The 18,574-nt window shown below is 43.2% G+C and overlaps 1 long non-coding RNA gene across 1 annotated transcript; it reads left to right on the forward strand.

The window, feature by feature from the left end:
• The first annotated feature begins 16,372 nt into the window (after nt 1-16,372).
• Nucleotides 16,373-18,038, forward strand: LOC123127476 (uncharacterized). The gene is made up of 2 exons (XR_006462515.1): nt 16,373-17,155; nt 17,416-18,038. It is a non-coding gene; the product is annotated as an uncharacterized lncRNA (long non-coding RNA).
• The last annotated feature ends 536 nt before the right edge of the window (nt 18,039-18,574 follow it).

The following is an 18,574-nucleotide window of genomic DNA, read 5'->3' on the forward strand; positions in this document are numbered from 1 at the left end:
CCTTCCCCACCGATTGTTATCCCCCCTTTTTAGGGATCTTGATCTTATCCCTTCGGGATATGATCTTATTCCTTCTAAGGGGGATCTTGGTGCGCCTTGACCAGGGGTGTGGGGCCTTGCCCCCACTACCCACGTCCATGTGGGTCCCCCCATGCAGGTGGGCCCCACTCCGGAACCTTCTAGAACCTTCCCGGTACAATACCGAAAAATCCCGAACATTTTCCGGTGGCCAAAATAGGACTTCCCATATATAAATCTTTACCTCCGGACCATTCCGGAACTCCTCGTGACGTCCGGGATCTCATCCGGGACTCCGAACAACATTCGGTAACCACATACAAACTTCCTTTATAACCCTAGCGTCATCGAACCTTAAGTGTGTAGACCCTACGGGTTCGGGAGACATGTAGACATGACCGAGACGTTCTCCGGTCAATAACCAACAGCGGGATCTGGATACCCATGATGGCTCCCACATGTTCCACGATGATCTCATCGGATGAACCACGATGTCAAGGACTTAATCAATCCCGTATTCAATTCCCTTTGTCTATCGGTATGTTACTTGCCCGAGATTCGATCGTCGGTATCCAATACCTTGTTCAATCTCGTTACCGGCAAGTCACTTTACTCGTTCCGTAACACATCATCCCGTGATCAACTCCTTGGTCACATTGCGCATATGATGATGTCCTACCGAGTGGGCCCAGAGATACCTCTCCGTTTACACGGAGTGACAAATCCCAGTCTCGATCCGCATAAAACAATAGATACTTTCGGAGATACCTGTAGTGCACCTTTATAGTCACCCAGTTACGTTGTGACGTTTGATACACCCAAAGCACTCCTACGGTATCCAGGAGTTACACGCTCTCATGGTCGAAGGAAGAGATACTTGACATTGGCAAAGCTCTAGCAAATGAACTACACGATCTTTTGTGCTAGTCTTAGGATTGGGTCTTGTCCATCACATCATTCTCCTAATGATGTGATCCCGTTATCAACGACATCCAATGTCCATAGCCAGGAAACCATGACTATCTGTTGATCACAACGAGCTAGTCAACTAGAGGCTCACTAGGGACATATTGTGGTCTATGTATTCACACGTGTATTACGATTTCCGGATAATACAGTTATAGCATGAATAAAAGACAATTATCATGAACAAGGAAATATAATAATAATACTTTTATTATTGCCTCTAGGGCATATTTCCAACAGTCTCCCACTTGCACTAGAGTCAATAATCTAGTTCACATCGCCATGTGATTAACACTCACAGGTCACATCGCCATGTGACTAATACCCAAGAGTTTACTAGAGTCAGTAGTCTAGTTCACATCACTATGTGATTAACACTCAATGAGTTTTATGTTTGATCATGTTGCTTGTGAGAGAGGTTTTAGTCAACGGGTCTGAACCTTTCAGATCCGTGTGTGCTTTACAAATCTCTATGTCATCTCCTAGATGCAGCTACCACGCTCTATTTGGAGCTATTCCAAACAACTGTTCTACTTGGAGCTATTCTAAATTATTGCTCCATTATATGTATCCGGTCTCTCTACTCAGAGCTATCCGGATAGGTGTCAAGCTTGCATCGTCGTAACCTTTACGACGAACTCTTTTACCACCTCCATAATCGAGAAAATTCCTTAGTCCACTAGTTACTAAGGATAACTTTGACCGCTGTCCTGTGAGCCATTCTTGGATCACTCTTGTACCCCTTGACTGACTCATGGCAAGGCACACTTCAGGTGCGGTACACAGCATAGCATACTGAAGAGCCTACGTCTTAAGCATAGGGGACGACCTTCGTCCTTTCTCTCTATTCTGCCGTGGTCGAGCTTTAAGTCTTAACTTCGTACCTTACAACTCAGGCAAGAACTCCTTCTTTGACTGGTCCATCTTGAACACCTTCAAGATCATGTCAAGGTATGTGCTCATTTGAAAGTATTATTAAGCATTTTGATCTATCCTTATAGATCTTGATGCTCAATGTTCAAGTAGCTTAATCCAGGCTTTCCATTGAAAAACACTTTCAAAATAACCCTATATGCTTTCCAGAAATTCTACGTCATTTCTGATCAACAATATGTCAACAACATATACTCATCAGAAATTCTATAGTGCTCCCACTCACTTCTTTGGAAATACAAGTTTCTCATAAACTTTGTACAAACCCAAAATTTTTGATCATCATCAAAGCATACATTCCAACTCCGAGATGCTCACTCCAGTCCTTAGAAGGATTGCTGGAGCTTTGCATACTTATTAGCATCTTTCGGGATTGACAAAACCTTCCGGTTGTATCACATACAACCTTTCCTCATTAAAATCGTCGAGGAAACAATGTTTTGACATCCTATCTGCAAGATTTCATAAATAATGCAGTAATCGCTAATATAATTCCAACAGACTCTTAGCATCGCTACGAGTGAGAAAATCTCATCGTAGTCAACTCCTTGAACTTGTCGGAAAACATCTTAACGACAAGTCGAGCTTTCTTAATGGTGACATTTACCATCATTGTCCGTCTTCCTTTTGAAATCCATCTGTACTCATTAGCCTTACGACCATCGAGCCGTTCTGCCAAAGTCTACACTTTGTTTTCATACATGGATCCTCTCTCGGATTTTATGGCCTCAAGCCATTTATCGGAATCCGGGCCCACCATCGCTTCTCCATAGCTCGTAGGTTCATTGTTGTCTAGCAACATGACCTTCAAGACAGGATTACGTACCACTCTGAAGTAGTACGCATCCTTGTCATCCTACGAGGTTTGGGAGTGACTTGATCCGAAGTTTCATGATCAATATCATAAGCTTCCACTTCAATTGGTGTAGGTGCCACAGGAACAACTCCCTGTGCCCTGTCACACACTAGTTGAAGAGACGGTTCAATAACCTCATCAAGTCTCCACCATCCTCCCACTCAATTCTTTCGAGAGAAACTTTTCCTCGAGAAAGGACCCGATTCTAGAAACAATCCATATTGCTTTCGGATCTGAATTAGGAGGTATACCCAACTGTTTTGGGTTTCCTATGAAGATGCATTTTATCCGCTTTGGGTTCGAGCTTATCAACCTGAAACTTTTTCATATAAGCGTCGCAGCCCCAAACTTTTAAGAAACGACAACTTAGGTTTCTCTAAACCATAATTCATACGGTGTCATCTCATCGGAATTACGTGGTGCCCTATTTAAAGTGAATGTGGTTGTCTCTAATGCCTAACCCATGAACGATAGTGGTAATTCGATAAGAGACATCATGGTACGCACCATATCCAATAGGGTGCAACTATGATGTTCGGACACACCATCACATTATGGTGTTCCAGGCGGTATTAATTGCGAAACAATTTCCACAATGTCTTAATTGTGTGCCAAAACTCGTAACTCAGATATTCATCTCTATGATCATATCATAGACATTTTATCCTCTTGTCACAATGATCTGCTACTTCACTCTGAAATTACTTGAACCATTCAATAATTCAGACTTGTGTTTCATCAAGTAAATATACTCAACATTTACTCGAATCATCTGTGAAGTAAGAACATAATGATATTCACTGCATGCCTCAGCACTCATTCGACTGCACACATCAAAATGTGTTACTTCCAACAAGTTGCTATCTTGTTCCATCTTACTGAAAATGAGGCTTTTCAGTCATCTTGCCCATGTGGTATGATTTGCATATCTCAAGTGATTCAAAATCAAGTGAGTCCGAACGATCCATTTGCATGGAGTTTCTTCATGCATATACACCAATAGACATGGTTCGCATGTCTCAAACTTTTCAAAAACGAGTGAGTCCAAAGATCCATCAACATGGAGCTTCTTCATGCGTTTTATACCATTATGACTTACATGGCAGTGCCACAAGTAAGTGGTACTATCATTACTATCTTATATCTTTTGGCATGAAAATGTGTATCACTACGACCGAGATTCAATAAACCATTCCTTTAGGTGCAAGACCATTGAAGGTATTATTCAAAAATAGAGTAACCATTATTCTCCTTAAATGAATAACCGTATTGCGATAGACATAATCCAATCATGTCTATGCTCAACGCAAACACCAATCTCGGTGGTAGAGGGAGCGTGCGATGCTTGATCATATCAACCTTGGAAACACTTCCAACATATATCGTCAGCTCACCTTTAGCTAGTCTCCGTTTATTCCGTAGCTTTTATTTCGAGTTACTAACACTTAGCAACCGAACCGGTATCCAATACCCTGGTGCTACTAGGAGTACTAGTAAAGTACACATTAACATAATGTATATCCAATATACTTCTATCGACCTTGCCAGCCTTCTCATCTACCAAGTATCTAGGGTAATGCTGCTCCAGTGGTTGTTCCCCTTATTACAGAAGCACTTAGTCTCGGGTTTGGGTTCAACCTTGGGTTTCTTCACTAGAGCAGCAGCTGAATTGCCGTTTCATGAAGTATCCCTTTGTTCCCTTGCCCTTCTTGAAACTAGTGGTTTCACCAACCATCAACAATTGATGCTCCTTCTTGATTTCTACTTTCGCGGTGTCAAACATCATGAATATTTCAAGGATCATCATATCTATCCCTGATATGTTATAGTTAATCACGAAGCTCTAGCAGCTTGGTGGCAATGACTTTGGGGAAACATCACTATCTCATCTGGAGGATCAACTCCCACTCGATTCAAGTGATTGTTGTGCTCAGACAATCTGAGCACAAGCTCAACGATTGAGCTTTTCTCCCTTAGTTTGCAGGCTAAGAAAATCGTCGGAGGTCTTATACCTCTTGACGTGGGCACGAGCCTGAAATCCCAATTTCAGCCCTCGAAACATCTCATATGTTCCGCGACGTTTCGAAAACGTCTTTGGTGCCTCTACTTAAACCATTTAATTGAACTATCACGTAGTTATCAAAACGTGTATGTCCGATGTTCGCAACATCGACAAACGACGTTGGGGTTCAGCACACTGAGCGGTGCATTAAGGACATAAGCTTTCTACTGATCGCATAATCGCTACTATCAACTTTCAACTATATTTTCTCTAGGAACATATCTAAACAGTGGAACTAAAGCGCGAGCTTACGACATAATTTGCAAAAGGTCTTTTGACTATGTTCAGGATAATTAAGTTCATCTTATGAACTCCCACTTAGATAGACATCCCTCTGGTCATCTAAGTGATCACATGATCCGAGTCAACTAGGCCGTGTCCGATCATCACGTGAGACGGACTAGTCATCATCGGTGAACATCTTCATGTTGATCGTATCTACCATACGACTCATGCTCGACCTTTCGGTCTCCGTGTTCCGAGGCCATGTCTGCACATGCTAGGCTCGTCAAGTTAACCCTAAGTGTTTTCGCTGTGTAAAACTGTCTTACACCCGTTGTATGTGAACGTAAGAATCCATCACACCCGATCATCACGTGGTGCTTAGAAGCGACGAACTGTAGCAACGGTGCACAGTTAGGGGAGAACACTTCTTGAAATTTTGTAAGGGATCATCTTATTTACTACCGTCGTCCTAAGCAAACAAGATGCATAAACATGATAAACATCACATGCAATCAAATAGTGACATGATATGGCCAATATCATTTTGCTCCTTTTGATCTTCATCTTCGGGGCTCCATGATCATCATCGTCACCGGCACGACACCATGATCTCCATCATCATGATCTCCATCATCGTGTCTTCATGAAGTTGTCACGCCAACGACTACTTCTACTTCTATGACTAACGCGTTTAGCAATAAAGTAAAGTAGTTTACATGGCGTTCTTCAATGACACGCAGGTCATACAATAAATAAAGACAACTCCTATGGCTCCTGCCGGTTGTCATACTCATCGACATGCAAGTCGTGAATCCTATTACAAGAACATGATCAATCTCATACATCACATATCATTCATCACATTCTTCTTGGCCATATCACATCACATAGCATACCCTGCAAAAACAAGTTAGACGTCCTCTAATTGTTGTTGCATGTTTTACGTGGCTGCTATGGGTTTCTAGCAAGAACGTTTCTTACCTACGCAAGACCACAACGTGATATGCCAATTGCTATTTACCCTTCATAAGGACCCTTTTCATCGAATCCGTTCCGACTAAAGTGGGAGAGACTGGCACCCGCTAGCCACCTTATGCACCAAGTGCATGTCAATCGGTGGAACCTGTCTCACGTAAGAGTACGTGTAAGGTCGGTCCGGGCCGCTTCATCCCACAATACCGTCGAAACAAGATTGGACTAGTAACGGTAAGCATATTGAACAACATCAACGCCCACAACTACTTTGTGTTCTACTCATGCAAAGAATCTACGCAATAGACCTAGCTCATGATGCCACTGTTGGGGAACGTAGCAGAAATTCAAAATTTTCCTACGTGTCACCAAGATCTATCTATGGAGAGACCAGCAACGAGTAGAAGGAGAGTGCATCTACATACCCTTGTAGATCGCTAAGCGGAAGCGTTCAAGTGAACGGGGTTGATGGAGTCGTACTCGTCGTGATTCAAATCACCGATGATCAAGTGCCGAACGCACGGCACCTCCGCGTTCAACACACGTACAGCCCGGTGACGTCTCCCACGCCTTGATCCAGCAAGGAGAGAGGGAGAGGTTGAGGAAGACTCCATCCAACAGCAGCACAACGGCGTGGTGGTGGTGGAGGAGCGTGGCAATCCAGCAGGGCTTCGCCAAGCACCACGGGAGAGGAGGACGACTTGGGAGAGGGGGAGGGCTGCGCCAGAACTTCGTCTGATAGCTCCCATGCGCCTCCCCACTATATATAGGGGTGGAGGGGCTGGTTTCTTGCCCTCCAAGTCCATTGGGGCGTTGGCCAAGGTGGGAGGAAAGAAATCTCATTATTTCCTTCCCCACCGATTGTTATCCCCCCTTTTTAGGGATCTTGATCTTATCCCTTCGGGATATGATCTTATTCCTTCTAAGGGGGGATCTTGGTGCGCCTTGACCAGGGGTGTGGGGCCTTGCCCCCACTACCCACGTCCATGTGGGTCCCCCCATGCAGGTGGGCCCCACTCCGGAACCTTCTAGAACCTTCCCGGTACAATACCGAAAAATCCCGAACATTTTCCGGTGGCCAAAATAGGACTTCCCATATATAAATCTTTACCTCCGGACCATTCCGGAACTCCTCGTGACGTCCGGGATCTCATCCGGGACTCCGAACAACATTCGGTAACCACATACAAACTTCCTTTATAACCCTAGCGTCATCGAACCTTAAGTGTGTAGACCCTACGGGTTCGGGAGACATGTAGACATGACCGAGACGTTCTCCGGTCAATAACCAACAGCGGGATCTGGATACCCATGATGGCTCCCACATGTTCCACGATGATCTCATCGGATGAACCACGATGTCAAGGACTTAATCAATCCCGTATTCAATTCCCTTTGTCTATCGGTATGTTACTTGCCCGAGATTCGATCGTCGGTATCCAATACCTTGTTCAATCTCGTTACCGGCAAGTCACTTTACTCGTTCCGTAACACATCATCCCGTGATCAACTCCTTGGTCACATTGCGCATATGATGATGTCCTACCGAGTGGGCCCAGAGATACCTCTCCGTTTACACGGAGTGACAAATCCCAGTCTCGATCCGCATAAAACAATAGATACTTTCGGAGATACCTGTAGTGCACCTTTATAGTCACCCAGTTACGTTGTGACGTTTGATACACCCAAAGCACTCCTACGGTATCCAGGAGTTACACGCTCTCATGGTCGAAGGAAGAGATACTTGACATTGGCAAAGCTCTAGCAAATGAACTACACGATCTTTTGTGCTAGTCTTAGGATTGGGTCTTGTCCATCACATCATTCTCCTAATGATGTGATCCCATTATCAACGACGTCCAATGTCCATAGCCAGGAAACCATGACTATCTGTTGATCACAACGAGCTAGTCAACTAGAGGCTCACTAGGGACATATTGTGGTCTATGTATTCACACGTGTATTACGATTTCCGGATAATACAGTTATAGCATGAATAAAAGACAATTATCATGAACAAGGAAATATAATAATAATACTTTTATTATTGCCTCTAGGGCATATTTCCAACAAAACCAGGTTCCAAACATATGACCATGTACCATCGCCAATGTATTGTCTATTTCTTCACATTGTATTGAGGGCTAAGGATAAAGAGACAAAGTTTATAATATGGTAAGCATAGTATGACATCATTCATATCACAAAACAACTGAGAACAAACAAACAGGCAATTGTCACGTTGTGTGGGAAAGTCCAGCATGGAACTAGATTACATGTCAAGATCAAAGGAACATCACTCCTCTATTTTTAACCTTGTAAGGTGCAATGATACGCTAAGACAATTGTGTATAAAATTGAAAAGTATAATAGACATCGGCTTCAAACCATGCAGTTCAAGGCACAAGTCAGAGTAAGTAGTAGTTAAAAGGCATAAGGATTAAGGACTTACAACAGCGGATTTGACTGGTGTAGTCATGCCCTTCTTCTTGCTGGTGTGACAGTCCTTAAAGATTTCCACAGCATTTGGTTCAGGTACTTTTTGGTCCTTGCGGGCTTTCCTCTGCATTTGGAACAAGTAATATAGATATGATAATATTGTACAGTGAAAAGAGTGAAACAACAACTAATTACAAGAGCCTCGCGGTGTGGAATATAGCTACGAGATCCTGTCGTCTGTTGGAATTTCACTTTCGAACGGTTGGCCTTGTTCTTTGAACAGTTCACCTACAAGAAGATAGATTTGTATGGCACATGCGTAAATAGGACTTCAACATGTGATCTGGTCACATATATAATGTACCTGATACTTCGAATCAGACCAGTGTTTAACAAGTCCCCTCCAGTCTTCATCCGATATAATTTCCACTAGAGATGTTTGGGAAAGTTCACTGTTAGCCTTGCCTTCAAAGTGAGTTTTCCTCAAATTATACCGATACTGTCGCAGAGCAAACTTGAAAACATGGGTGCAAGCTTCTCTGGTTGCATCATCTTGGCTATCCAACTTGAACCTCATCTGTTGAAAATTATGGAGTCTCATTATCAGCAACCTAGAAAGTATGGGACAGAGCAAGACGATATTACTAGTTTCAATACATAACCATACTTACAGATAAATGGTCGAGGAAGGTGTTGAACTGGGTTTCATCTTTGTCATTCCTGTACTGAATCCATGTTGGGAGGATATGTACATGACACCTAACGGCAACAGCTGCCTCTGATACTAACTTGGCTGACTCTGTAGCATCACGTGGCCTTTTTAAACCTGCCTCAAAATGGATCTCCATTCTTCCTCCTCTAGATTTAGTTAACCTATCGAGCATTATCCCTGATGTTTGTTTCCTCTTGCGCCTAGGTGCTAGTCCAACAATGAACATAGGAAGTGTTAGTGTACATCAAACTGTGAGACTACATATAAAGAAGCATGCAACTGTAACTTGATTCCAGCAACTACCTTCTTATTGTTGAAGCTCACAAGGTTCATCTGATCTTGCCAACTCGTCTTGTGTCAAGAGTGCTTGGGAAGTAGTGTCAGGTGGCAAGGCAGCTTGGGAACGTGCTGCTAGCTCAGTTGACGCACTAGTAATTCGTGCAGCTGGTAGTACTGTGGAAGGTGTTGCAAGAACTAGGGTTGTCTCTGCTTGTTTGGTGGCAGTTATTTGTTTCTATTTGGCTTTTGCTGCAGCTCGTGTAGCATGGGACACCCTATTTGTAGAATTTTCCGCTGGACTTTGACCTTCTATTGCACCATCAGTACCAGCAGAATCTGCAAAATTCTTCCGGTTCCCATTCCCTACCATTCTGTGTTTCTTCCTCTTTCTCTGTGCCATGTTAAGTCAAGCCAACAAGAAAAACGTATAACAATTTAGTTCTTCAAAACAAATTGATGCGTTATACAGACAAACTGAACTTTGATGTTAGACAACCACATGATAGGAGGATGTAATATGTACGAAAAACAGGACGGAAGAGATAACCAGAACTATGATGTGTAAACTAAACAGAATACATTTCACTAAATTAGAAGCAATGCAATGGAAGGTAGACACCATATGAAAGATGCTAAAAATATCGCTCTGCCAAGTTAACAGTGTCTCATCATAAATGGCGTTTAAAGAAATGTGAAGCAGTACAAGAAATAAATCATATGCAAGATGCAAACAACATCACACTACCAAGTTAGAGGTCTCTCGTCATTAGTACCATTGCATATTCACAGCTTATGATGTGTAAACTAAGGAGAAGGCATTTCAAAAAATTAGAAGCAATGAAAGCTAGACATCATATGAAAGATGCAATGAATATCACTCTACCAAGTTAAAATTGTCTCATCATAAGTGCCATTTCAACAAATTAGTAGTACAAGCTAGAAAAGAATGCGAGATGTAATCTATATCACACTCCGAAGTCAAACGTGTCTTATGATAAGTGATTGTTGTAGGTTACACAACAGTAGTAATTTGATGTAAGAACGTGGTGTGATAGACAGATATTGTACGTTCTAGAAACAGGAACACGTGTCTTATTCAAGTATAATGTGTAAAGTAAGTAGATGGAATTCAACAAAATTAGAAGCAATACAAGCTAGACATCACACATAACATGCAACCACATATAACAGTGTCAAGTTAGAGGGAGCACCGGTGATGATGCACTAGGGAGACGTGCTCATCATAAACACATCTACATTGACTGTATATGCATGTGTTGTCTTGGAAATCATCTTGGGGGGGGGGGGTGGAGGAGTAGAAACTATAGAGGCCGTCCGTTTGGAAGGAGCACATTTGTCTGCTGCCTTGCTAACTTCCTTCCGCTTTATTGATTTTGAATTGTCAAGTAAAACCGATAAGAAAAAGCAATAAAATTCTCTCTTCAGAACTCATTCATGCATGACACTGACAATCACTACTTTGATGTAAGGCAAACACATGATACCAGGATGGAATATGTATGAAAAATAGGACGACATGGCATGTTCACAACTATTTGTGTAAACTAAGAATAAACCATTCCAACAAATAAGAAGCAATACAAGCTAGACACCACATGAAAGATGCAACCAATATGACTCTGCTAAGTTAAAAGCGTCCCATCATAAATGGAATTTCAGCAAATTAGAAGCAGTGCATGCTATAAATCATATGAAAGATGCAACTAATGTCGCACTGCATATACTAAAGGTGTCTCGTCATATTGATTGATGCGGGATACAAAAAACAATATTTTATGTAAGGACATGCTTAATAGGCAGATGTACTATGTACTAAATACAGGAAGGCATGTCACATTAACATGTATAATGTATAAGCTAAGCAGAATAGCACATGCAGTTTAACCATATTGGAAGAATTATAATCTAGACACCATATGCAACATGCAACCACATATCACGCTGCCAAGTTAGAGCAAACACCTGCGATGCTAGTGTAGGGGAAATGCGGTAATCAACTACAGAACTACGTTCACTATCTTCATCTAGCCTTGTTATTTCTTGAGAATCATGTCAGGAGGCTGACGCTGCATTCTTTAAATAAGGAGTAGTCCACTTGACTGATTGCCTCATTATAAGTGATTGATGAGGGATACACAAGAACATTAATTTGATGTAAGAACATGATTAATAGATAGATGTACTAGTATGTACCAAAAATAGAAAGGCATGTCATATTCAAAGGTATAATGTGTAAGCTAAGCAGATGCAGTTTAACCAAATTGGAAGCAATACAAGCTAGACATCTGGCTGGAGTGGTGAGCATGATCATCTAGGACCTAAGAGCCTGGTGGGAGGTGGGCTGCCTCGCCACAATCGCGTCTTTTTAGTTGGTTTCTAGGTGATGCATGTCTTTGCTGGGCTTGTCACTGGCTCGGTCAGTGCCCTGACTAGCTATTTGTCTTCGGGGTGCTCATGAGATGGTGATTCATGTAAAAAAATTTCTTCTCTTATCTTAATAAAGACCAACTTCGGCCTTTCGAATACAAGCTAGACACCATATGAAACATACAACCACATATGACACCGCAAAGTTAAAGCAAGCACCTGGGATGGTGGTTCATTGCGAGCGAGGTCATCAACTCCAAAGCTACGTTTACCGTCTCCATCTGCTGACACTGCACCCTTTATAGCGATGTAACGTGTTGTGCTTACCCGCGTAGAAAGCTGGAGCAACTTCTCTCTTTTCTTTTCTGCTTCTCTTGAGACAGACTCTGAAATACCCTGGCATAAAAACACAATAGTGAGAGTATGGGTGAAGTGTGTGCAGAACTAGTGCACTGTAAAAATAGCAGATAGCAGGTGGCTGAAAAATAAATGACAGGAGACATATGAAAACTCTACAACATTGTATGGCAAACAAAATTAGATTCTACTCCGTATGATTTTGTAATATATGAGCACAGAAAATGCAGGTACTCCTCTAGCACACCACCACATGTGGTCATATCAAGATAATAGTCGACTGAAAATAAATAGGCCAGTCGATTTTTTAATGAACCGTCCGATCTATAAGGAACAAGCAGATGGCCTTCGTCTACCTCCCACCAGTCACTGTTGACGATCTTTCTCGAACCGCCCGCGACCACCGGCCCAGACCCCTGCCTCCGCCACCCCGCCCTTCCCTCGACCTCACACCACCGCCGTGCTTGGTAGCGCCCCCAGTCCATCCATTTAATCCCAGTCGACCTCCAGATCGGGCGCCAGTAGCTCTAGGTCCCACACGCCCCTAAGATAAACACCGAGACACTGCTTCCCCCGGCGTAATAGGTGGACTAGTGCCTGTTACATTGGGGAATGCTTCCGTTAATTGGGAATTAACTGACCAGGAATTGAAATTCAGGGGGGCGACGGACCTCTAGCTAAGGTGAAATAGTATATGAGGAGAAACCTTGTGCATCGTGAGTTACTAGGAACATCTAGTATCAAGAAGAAGCGGTCAATAGTGTCTTCTGTGGGATTAATACCGTGCAAGCAGACACGTAAGATTTGCACGAATAAGGGAAGAGGAGTACCCGTGTCGGTTACCAGTGTGGTCTCCTCCATATGTCGCGGCGATCTTCTTTTTTCTCCCGGGGGAACCGATGTTTTGGAGAACCGTGGATCCTTGGACAAACCCATGGCCAAATTGTTGACTGTGTTGCCATGGCCGTATATCGGTGGAGGGGAAGCAGATCCGAGGCAGTGAAGGACGGCATAGCAGGAACAACTCCGGTGCGGTGGAGGGTGGCGAAGTTGGAGCGGCAGCGGTGAGGCGCAGGACGGCGTGGTTGAAATGGCTCGGGTACGGACGGCTTGGCCTCGGCTTCAACTACTAGCCGTGGAGGGCATTGCGGTTGAGGTTGCGGTGGACGACATCGGGGTATCGGCTCCGACATGATGGAGGAGGGCGGTGGTTGATGGATGGGATGGGGTGGCAGATGGAGGACGCCGGGGTTTCGCAGCTAGTGGAGAGGTAATTTTTGCGCCCATGGAGTACGAATGGGGAATCGGACTGGTGGGCGGGGGGAGGAGGGAGAACCATCTTTCGGTCTGGGACGCGCTTGTTTTTGGTTTTTTTGAACAAAAGATGGGACACGCTTATTTGAAATTTGAGAAAAGTATAAACTTTGCCCCCCTCTTAAATTTTGGACCAACTGTGGGTTGGGGGTAGGATGGTAATCCCAGGTGTCCCAAATAGTGGGCGGGAGCGATTTCGGCCGCGCGCATATGTGCTTAGGCGGCCATTGTGTATGAATGTTTTTCGGAGGCGGTTGCGTGGCGTCTAGATGAAGCTACAAACCTACCTCGGTTTAGACCTTTGGACGTCGGGCTGGTAGGTTTCACAGGTCGGAGTTATTAGAAAGTAATTTCCTTGTGCTATCAAACATTGGTCTCATGCGGTTTCGGGCGAATAGAGGCTCTTTTGTCGCTTCGTTCGAAATTTTGAAACACAAGCATTCACGTTTAGAGTATTCTTGAACTTTGAGGATTGACCTAAATAGACAAAGTTAAATTTGATCTTGTATGTCTGAAAACCTCATTAAATTATCCGCTTCTTTTTAAAATTTTGACACTTGAAAATCCTATAACTACGATTATTTTAGAATGGAGGAGCTAAATTTGAATCTATTTTGTATACGACTACATATATTATTATGTACAAAATCAGAGCAAAGATTGGTGCCCCCATAATTTAGGTATGATTTACGAATTCCATGATATCAAATTCAAATAATTGAATGGACTTCATGTTAAATTCGATTTTTTTAAACCACCTTAAGTTAAATTCAAATGTATGCTAGTTTATAGATAGCTATTTATAATGTTTATTGTGTAACTTTCGTATGTATAATGTGTTTCACACACACAACATGAACTATACTCACATTTATATTCAATTGCTAAAGCCATGCATTGTCTGGAGTTCAAAATACTAACTATGTGGATCAATTGTATCGAATAATAACATAGACATGCTCAAATTCGATAGAATCTAGATGTCTGATGGATCAATGACCGTTCCTTACATGAATTGCAAATATCATGATCCCATCCTAATATTTGGATACAATTTATATCTTTAATCAATGTGTACAGCGATCTTTTACGTGTAGTTTCACTCTCCATCGGTGGTCTCTCACACATGCTCACACTCTCTTCTGAGGTGTATTTCTCACACACATGCTCTCGATATAACCCTCCCTCCCTCTCGTAACCATTTACGACTATTTTAACTAACCTTTATCACAAGCACTCTTTCTCTCGCAAGCGTACACACGCACAATCCCCATCGACCCTTTCTATATACATAGACCTGCCTACGTGTCTCCTGTACGCACATTATCTTTAGGCCTGTTTCTCACGCATTGTCTCACACCTCTCTTCCTAATCGACGAGTATGATTCTAGCAGAGCATTATGTAGGATGCCCCTTAAAGTTAGGTTGGATGAATAGTAATATCAGAGATAAAAGGGTTACCTTAGTCCGAGAACCTAGGGTTACAAATCCTAGCTGACTTTGTCAGTGGACACATAGTCCTTTACAATTATGCTATCTTTGTCTTGTACAACTAGTCATCCATGGGTCTCCCTAAATGCATCACGGACCGACCAATGTGGCGCAGGACGGAACCGAACAAAGGGCCTCACCTCGACCCACCGGACCTCACGCGGTGACACACCCTCTGTCCCACATCTCGTTATCTTCTCACACCCACACATACCAACACAGACACCACACATAGAAAATATATTCTCCTGGTGCCTCTACTCCCCCCTTGCATATACACACTCAAGGAAATCTCTCGCTGTGACGTCATATTCGTCTCTTTCTCTAGACCACTCTCATTTTTCGTGCTATCTCTCCCACGCCCCTGCCGGCCCCTCTATCCATGCCTCTCTCAAATACTTAATACACACACATACCTCTCTAGGCCCTGCCAAATGCATCAACTACACATTCACACATGTTACATCACGTACCCCATTGATCTAAAAAGCCCTCTCTTCACGTTTATTTCAGATACAACATTCCTTTTAAATAAAGTGTGGTCAAAAAAATATTTTAGAATTTCTACATATATACAACATTACAAAGTTATATGTAGGAGTATGAATGCTAATTTGCATTGCATGGTGCCCACAATGATATTTAATCTGCACTGTGAATTTGTATATTTTTATACTATATATAAAGTTAGTCATAATTGAACATATAAATCACGCTAGGCAACCCGCCTCTCTAGAGAAACTGCGTCGTGTGATGAACATGGTTCGCTCGATCTACCGCTACTGTAGTGTTTTACGGCGCTGTCAATAATCCAACCATTTGTTTTCTCGCACGTTATTTTTTCATGCTCTAGTGGATGACGGGTGGGTCTTCTTTGCCCATGGGCCCAGCGTGGTGGTGCGTCTCGCTTGTGGCCTACGTGAAAAAAGAAAGACTCTGCAGCGAGCGTGGGGGTTCGCACGGTGAAACCCTACACCAATCGCCTGCGTCCCCTTCTCCAATTCTCTCCGCCACCACTACGCCGCCTCGTCCGAAAGTGGATCCTCTAACATGAAGGAGGGAAGTCACCTAAGCTACAATTCCCTAACTTCCCTCCTTCAGTTCTATATGATTAAGGCAAAAATGACTTAAATTAATTTACAAATTACAAATCTACTTTATACATTTACAAAAATTACATATAAATAAAATTATGATGCAATAAAATTAATTTTAAATTTCTTTATATCAACAGTAACTATGTACAGTACCAACTTAAGTAGATAATTAAGTGTTCGCTACAATGCCCGTGACTTTCCTTCTTTGTTTTACACTACTTTGTACTGTAGCTTAGGTGACTTTCCTTCTTCATGTTAGAGGATCCACTTCTGCCTCGTCCTCCCCCTACACTTCTCTCCTCCTGAAGCCCCAACACATGGTTGTCGTCGGCGCTGGCGCTCGTGTCGTTCTTCCCCAGCGCATCCCGCAGCCTCCTGCAGGACGATGCCTCACCATCTTCCATCAGCCAGCGCTGTGGGCCGTGGTTCTGGACCGGTCACAGGTCGCTGCCGAGGAGCAGAGGAGGACCGCGGGGGGGGGGGGGGAGAAGGAGCAGAGGAGGACGGCACTGGGGGGAAGAAGCAGCGAGACCAGAGGCCCAGACGGCGCTCGTGTCATGTGTCGGACGCTGCTCGCCGGCCCTCGTCGTGGTCCTCAATCTAGGTTGCCCATCTTCATCTCGCCATCTTCTTCCTTCCAATTTTACCTTAGTTTTTCAGAATGACTAATTCACATCTAAATGATATTTAAGGATGTCACATCTAAGTGTTTGTACCGTCCGATCTGTCTCTGCTTTATTATTCATGCACGAGGTGATGCGCTCGCATCGTCGCATTGTCTCGTCTGTCGGGCCGAGTGGGATACATCGTAGCGGCCTCCGATTTTTTGTTTGGGCCGGCCTTCGATTTTTGTTTGTTTATTGGGCTTGCTTTAGAATCTGAACAGTCTAACCTGATCTGGAGTCCCGTCCTCACTCTCCTCGCCTCTTTTCCCCTCCTCATCCCTTGTTCTGCCACCACTGTATTCCTTCTGACTCGAATCCAAGGGAGAGACGACCTGATCTGGTGGGCTTGTGGCGACAGAGATGGCAGGGGAATCCAGCGGAGTGAGTGTTCATCCCCTCTTTCTTTTCCTCGCCTTTTTTTCCTGTTTTCCCATGCCATCTAGGGGTGTTTGTTTGTTTTGAGGGATGAACATCAAGAACCTGGGGGGGGGGGGGGGGGGGGAGTGTTTATATGAGTGGCATACATGAGGTGCTTGCTGTTTTTTCGTGATATATTAGATTCGTTTGCATCACACATTTTTTAGAGAGAAAATGAAATGTTTTTAAGTGTGGAATGTCTGAATACATGCCTATATATGCAGCTGATGAATAGTAACTAGCAATCCAACCCGGTTATGTTCATGCCCATGGCTGTAGATTTGTTTTTCTGTGTGAGTCTGATTGTAGCAGCGAGCACCCCCAGTTTTGTAACTTGAGTCTGTACATCTAGGGACTTCCAGTTTTTTTGTGTGTGTGAATCTGAATGTAGCAGCGAGCACCCCAGTTTTGTAATCTGAATGTAGCAGCTAGCACCCCATTTTGTAATCTTGAGTTTGTAGCACATACTACATATAGACAGCAGACAGAGTTGCCTGCCATTTTTGTCTGAAATTTAAGAGGCATAATGCGAGTGGATAAACATTTTCAGTGGCATACATTGCAATCCTTCTTTTTTCAGACAGGAATGTCTGAATTTTTGTGTGTGTCTGTTTGTAGGGAGCATGTGTAGTCTTCTTCTGAATACTTCAAACTTCTCAGACTAAGCGAGGTCTTTTTGATTTCTTAAAAGTTGTGGCATATGGCACAACTCCAGAAATTGAAAGTATAGTAGTAGCAGGCCCGAATGTATAGCTTTTGTTTTTCATATTTTTATAGATTTTCTGTTAAAATCTTTTCTTGTTTGAAGATATGTGATTTCAAAATCTAACAAGAGTATTTTCTGATCTATGAGCACTAGAGAAAATTTATGTGATAAGGTAAGTGAAACAGATGGTAACTAGGTGGATAAACTCATCTGGTGCTGAACCTTTTTTGAAATGAACTCTGTTTCAGTTATATCATAGCAACCTGAACTTTCAGTATAGTCTACTCCAGATTCAACTTATTTTATAAGTTTTTTTAGTCTATAAGAGTTTTAGATGTCCACTTCTTCCGAGCAGGATGAGAAGTGTACAATGGAGGCGGTCTTAAGTACCTCTGAACACACCTCCTAATTTGTTTTTGTACGCCCCCTAGTTCGTTTGTGTGTGTTTGTCGGGGTCCCCAGTCCAAACCGACCATCGACTCGCAAATAGGGGGGTGTGTTTTCTCAGGGCCCCCAGTTGCAAGCCGACCATCGACTCACAACTAGGAGGTGAGTGTGTTTGTCGGTGCCCCTAGTTGCATGTTGACCATCGACTCGCAACTAGTGTCGGTGCCCTCAATTGCATGTCAACCAACGACTCGCAACTAAGGTTTGCGCGTGTTTTGTCGAGGGTCCGA

The sequence above is a fragment of the Triticum aestivum genome, chromosome 6A (genome assembly GCF_018294505.1).
Source record: "Triticum aestivum cultivar Chinese Spring chromosome 6A, IWGSC CS RefSeq v2.1, whole genome shotgun sequence".
Taxonomy (NCBI): Eukaryota; Viridiplantae; Streptophyta; class Magnoliopsida; order Poales; family Poaceae; genus Triticum; species Triticum aestivum.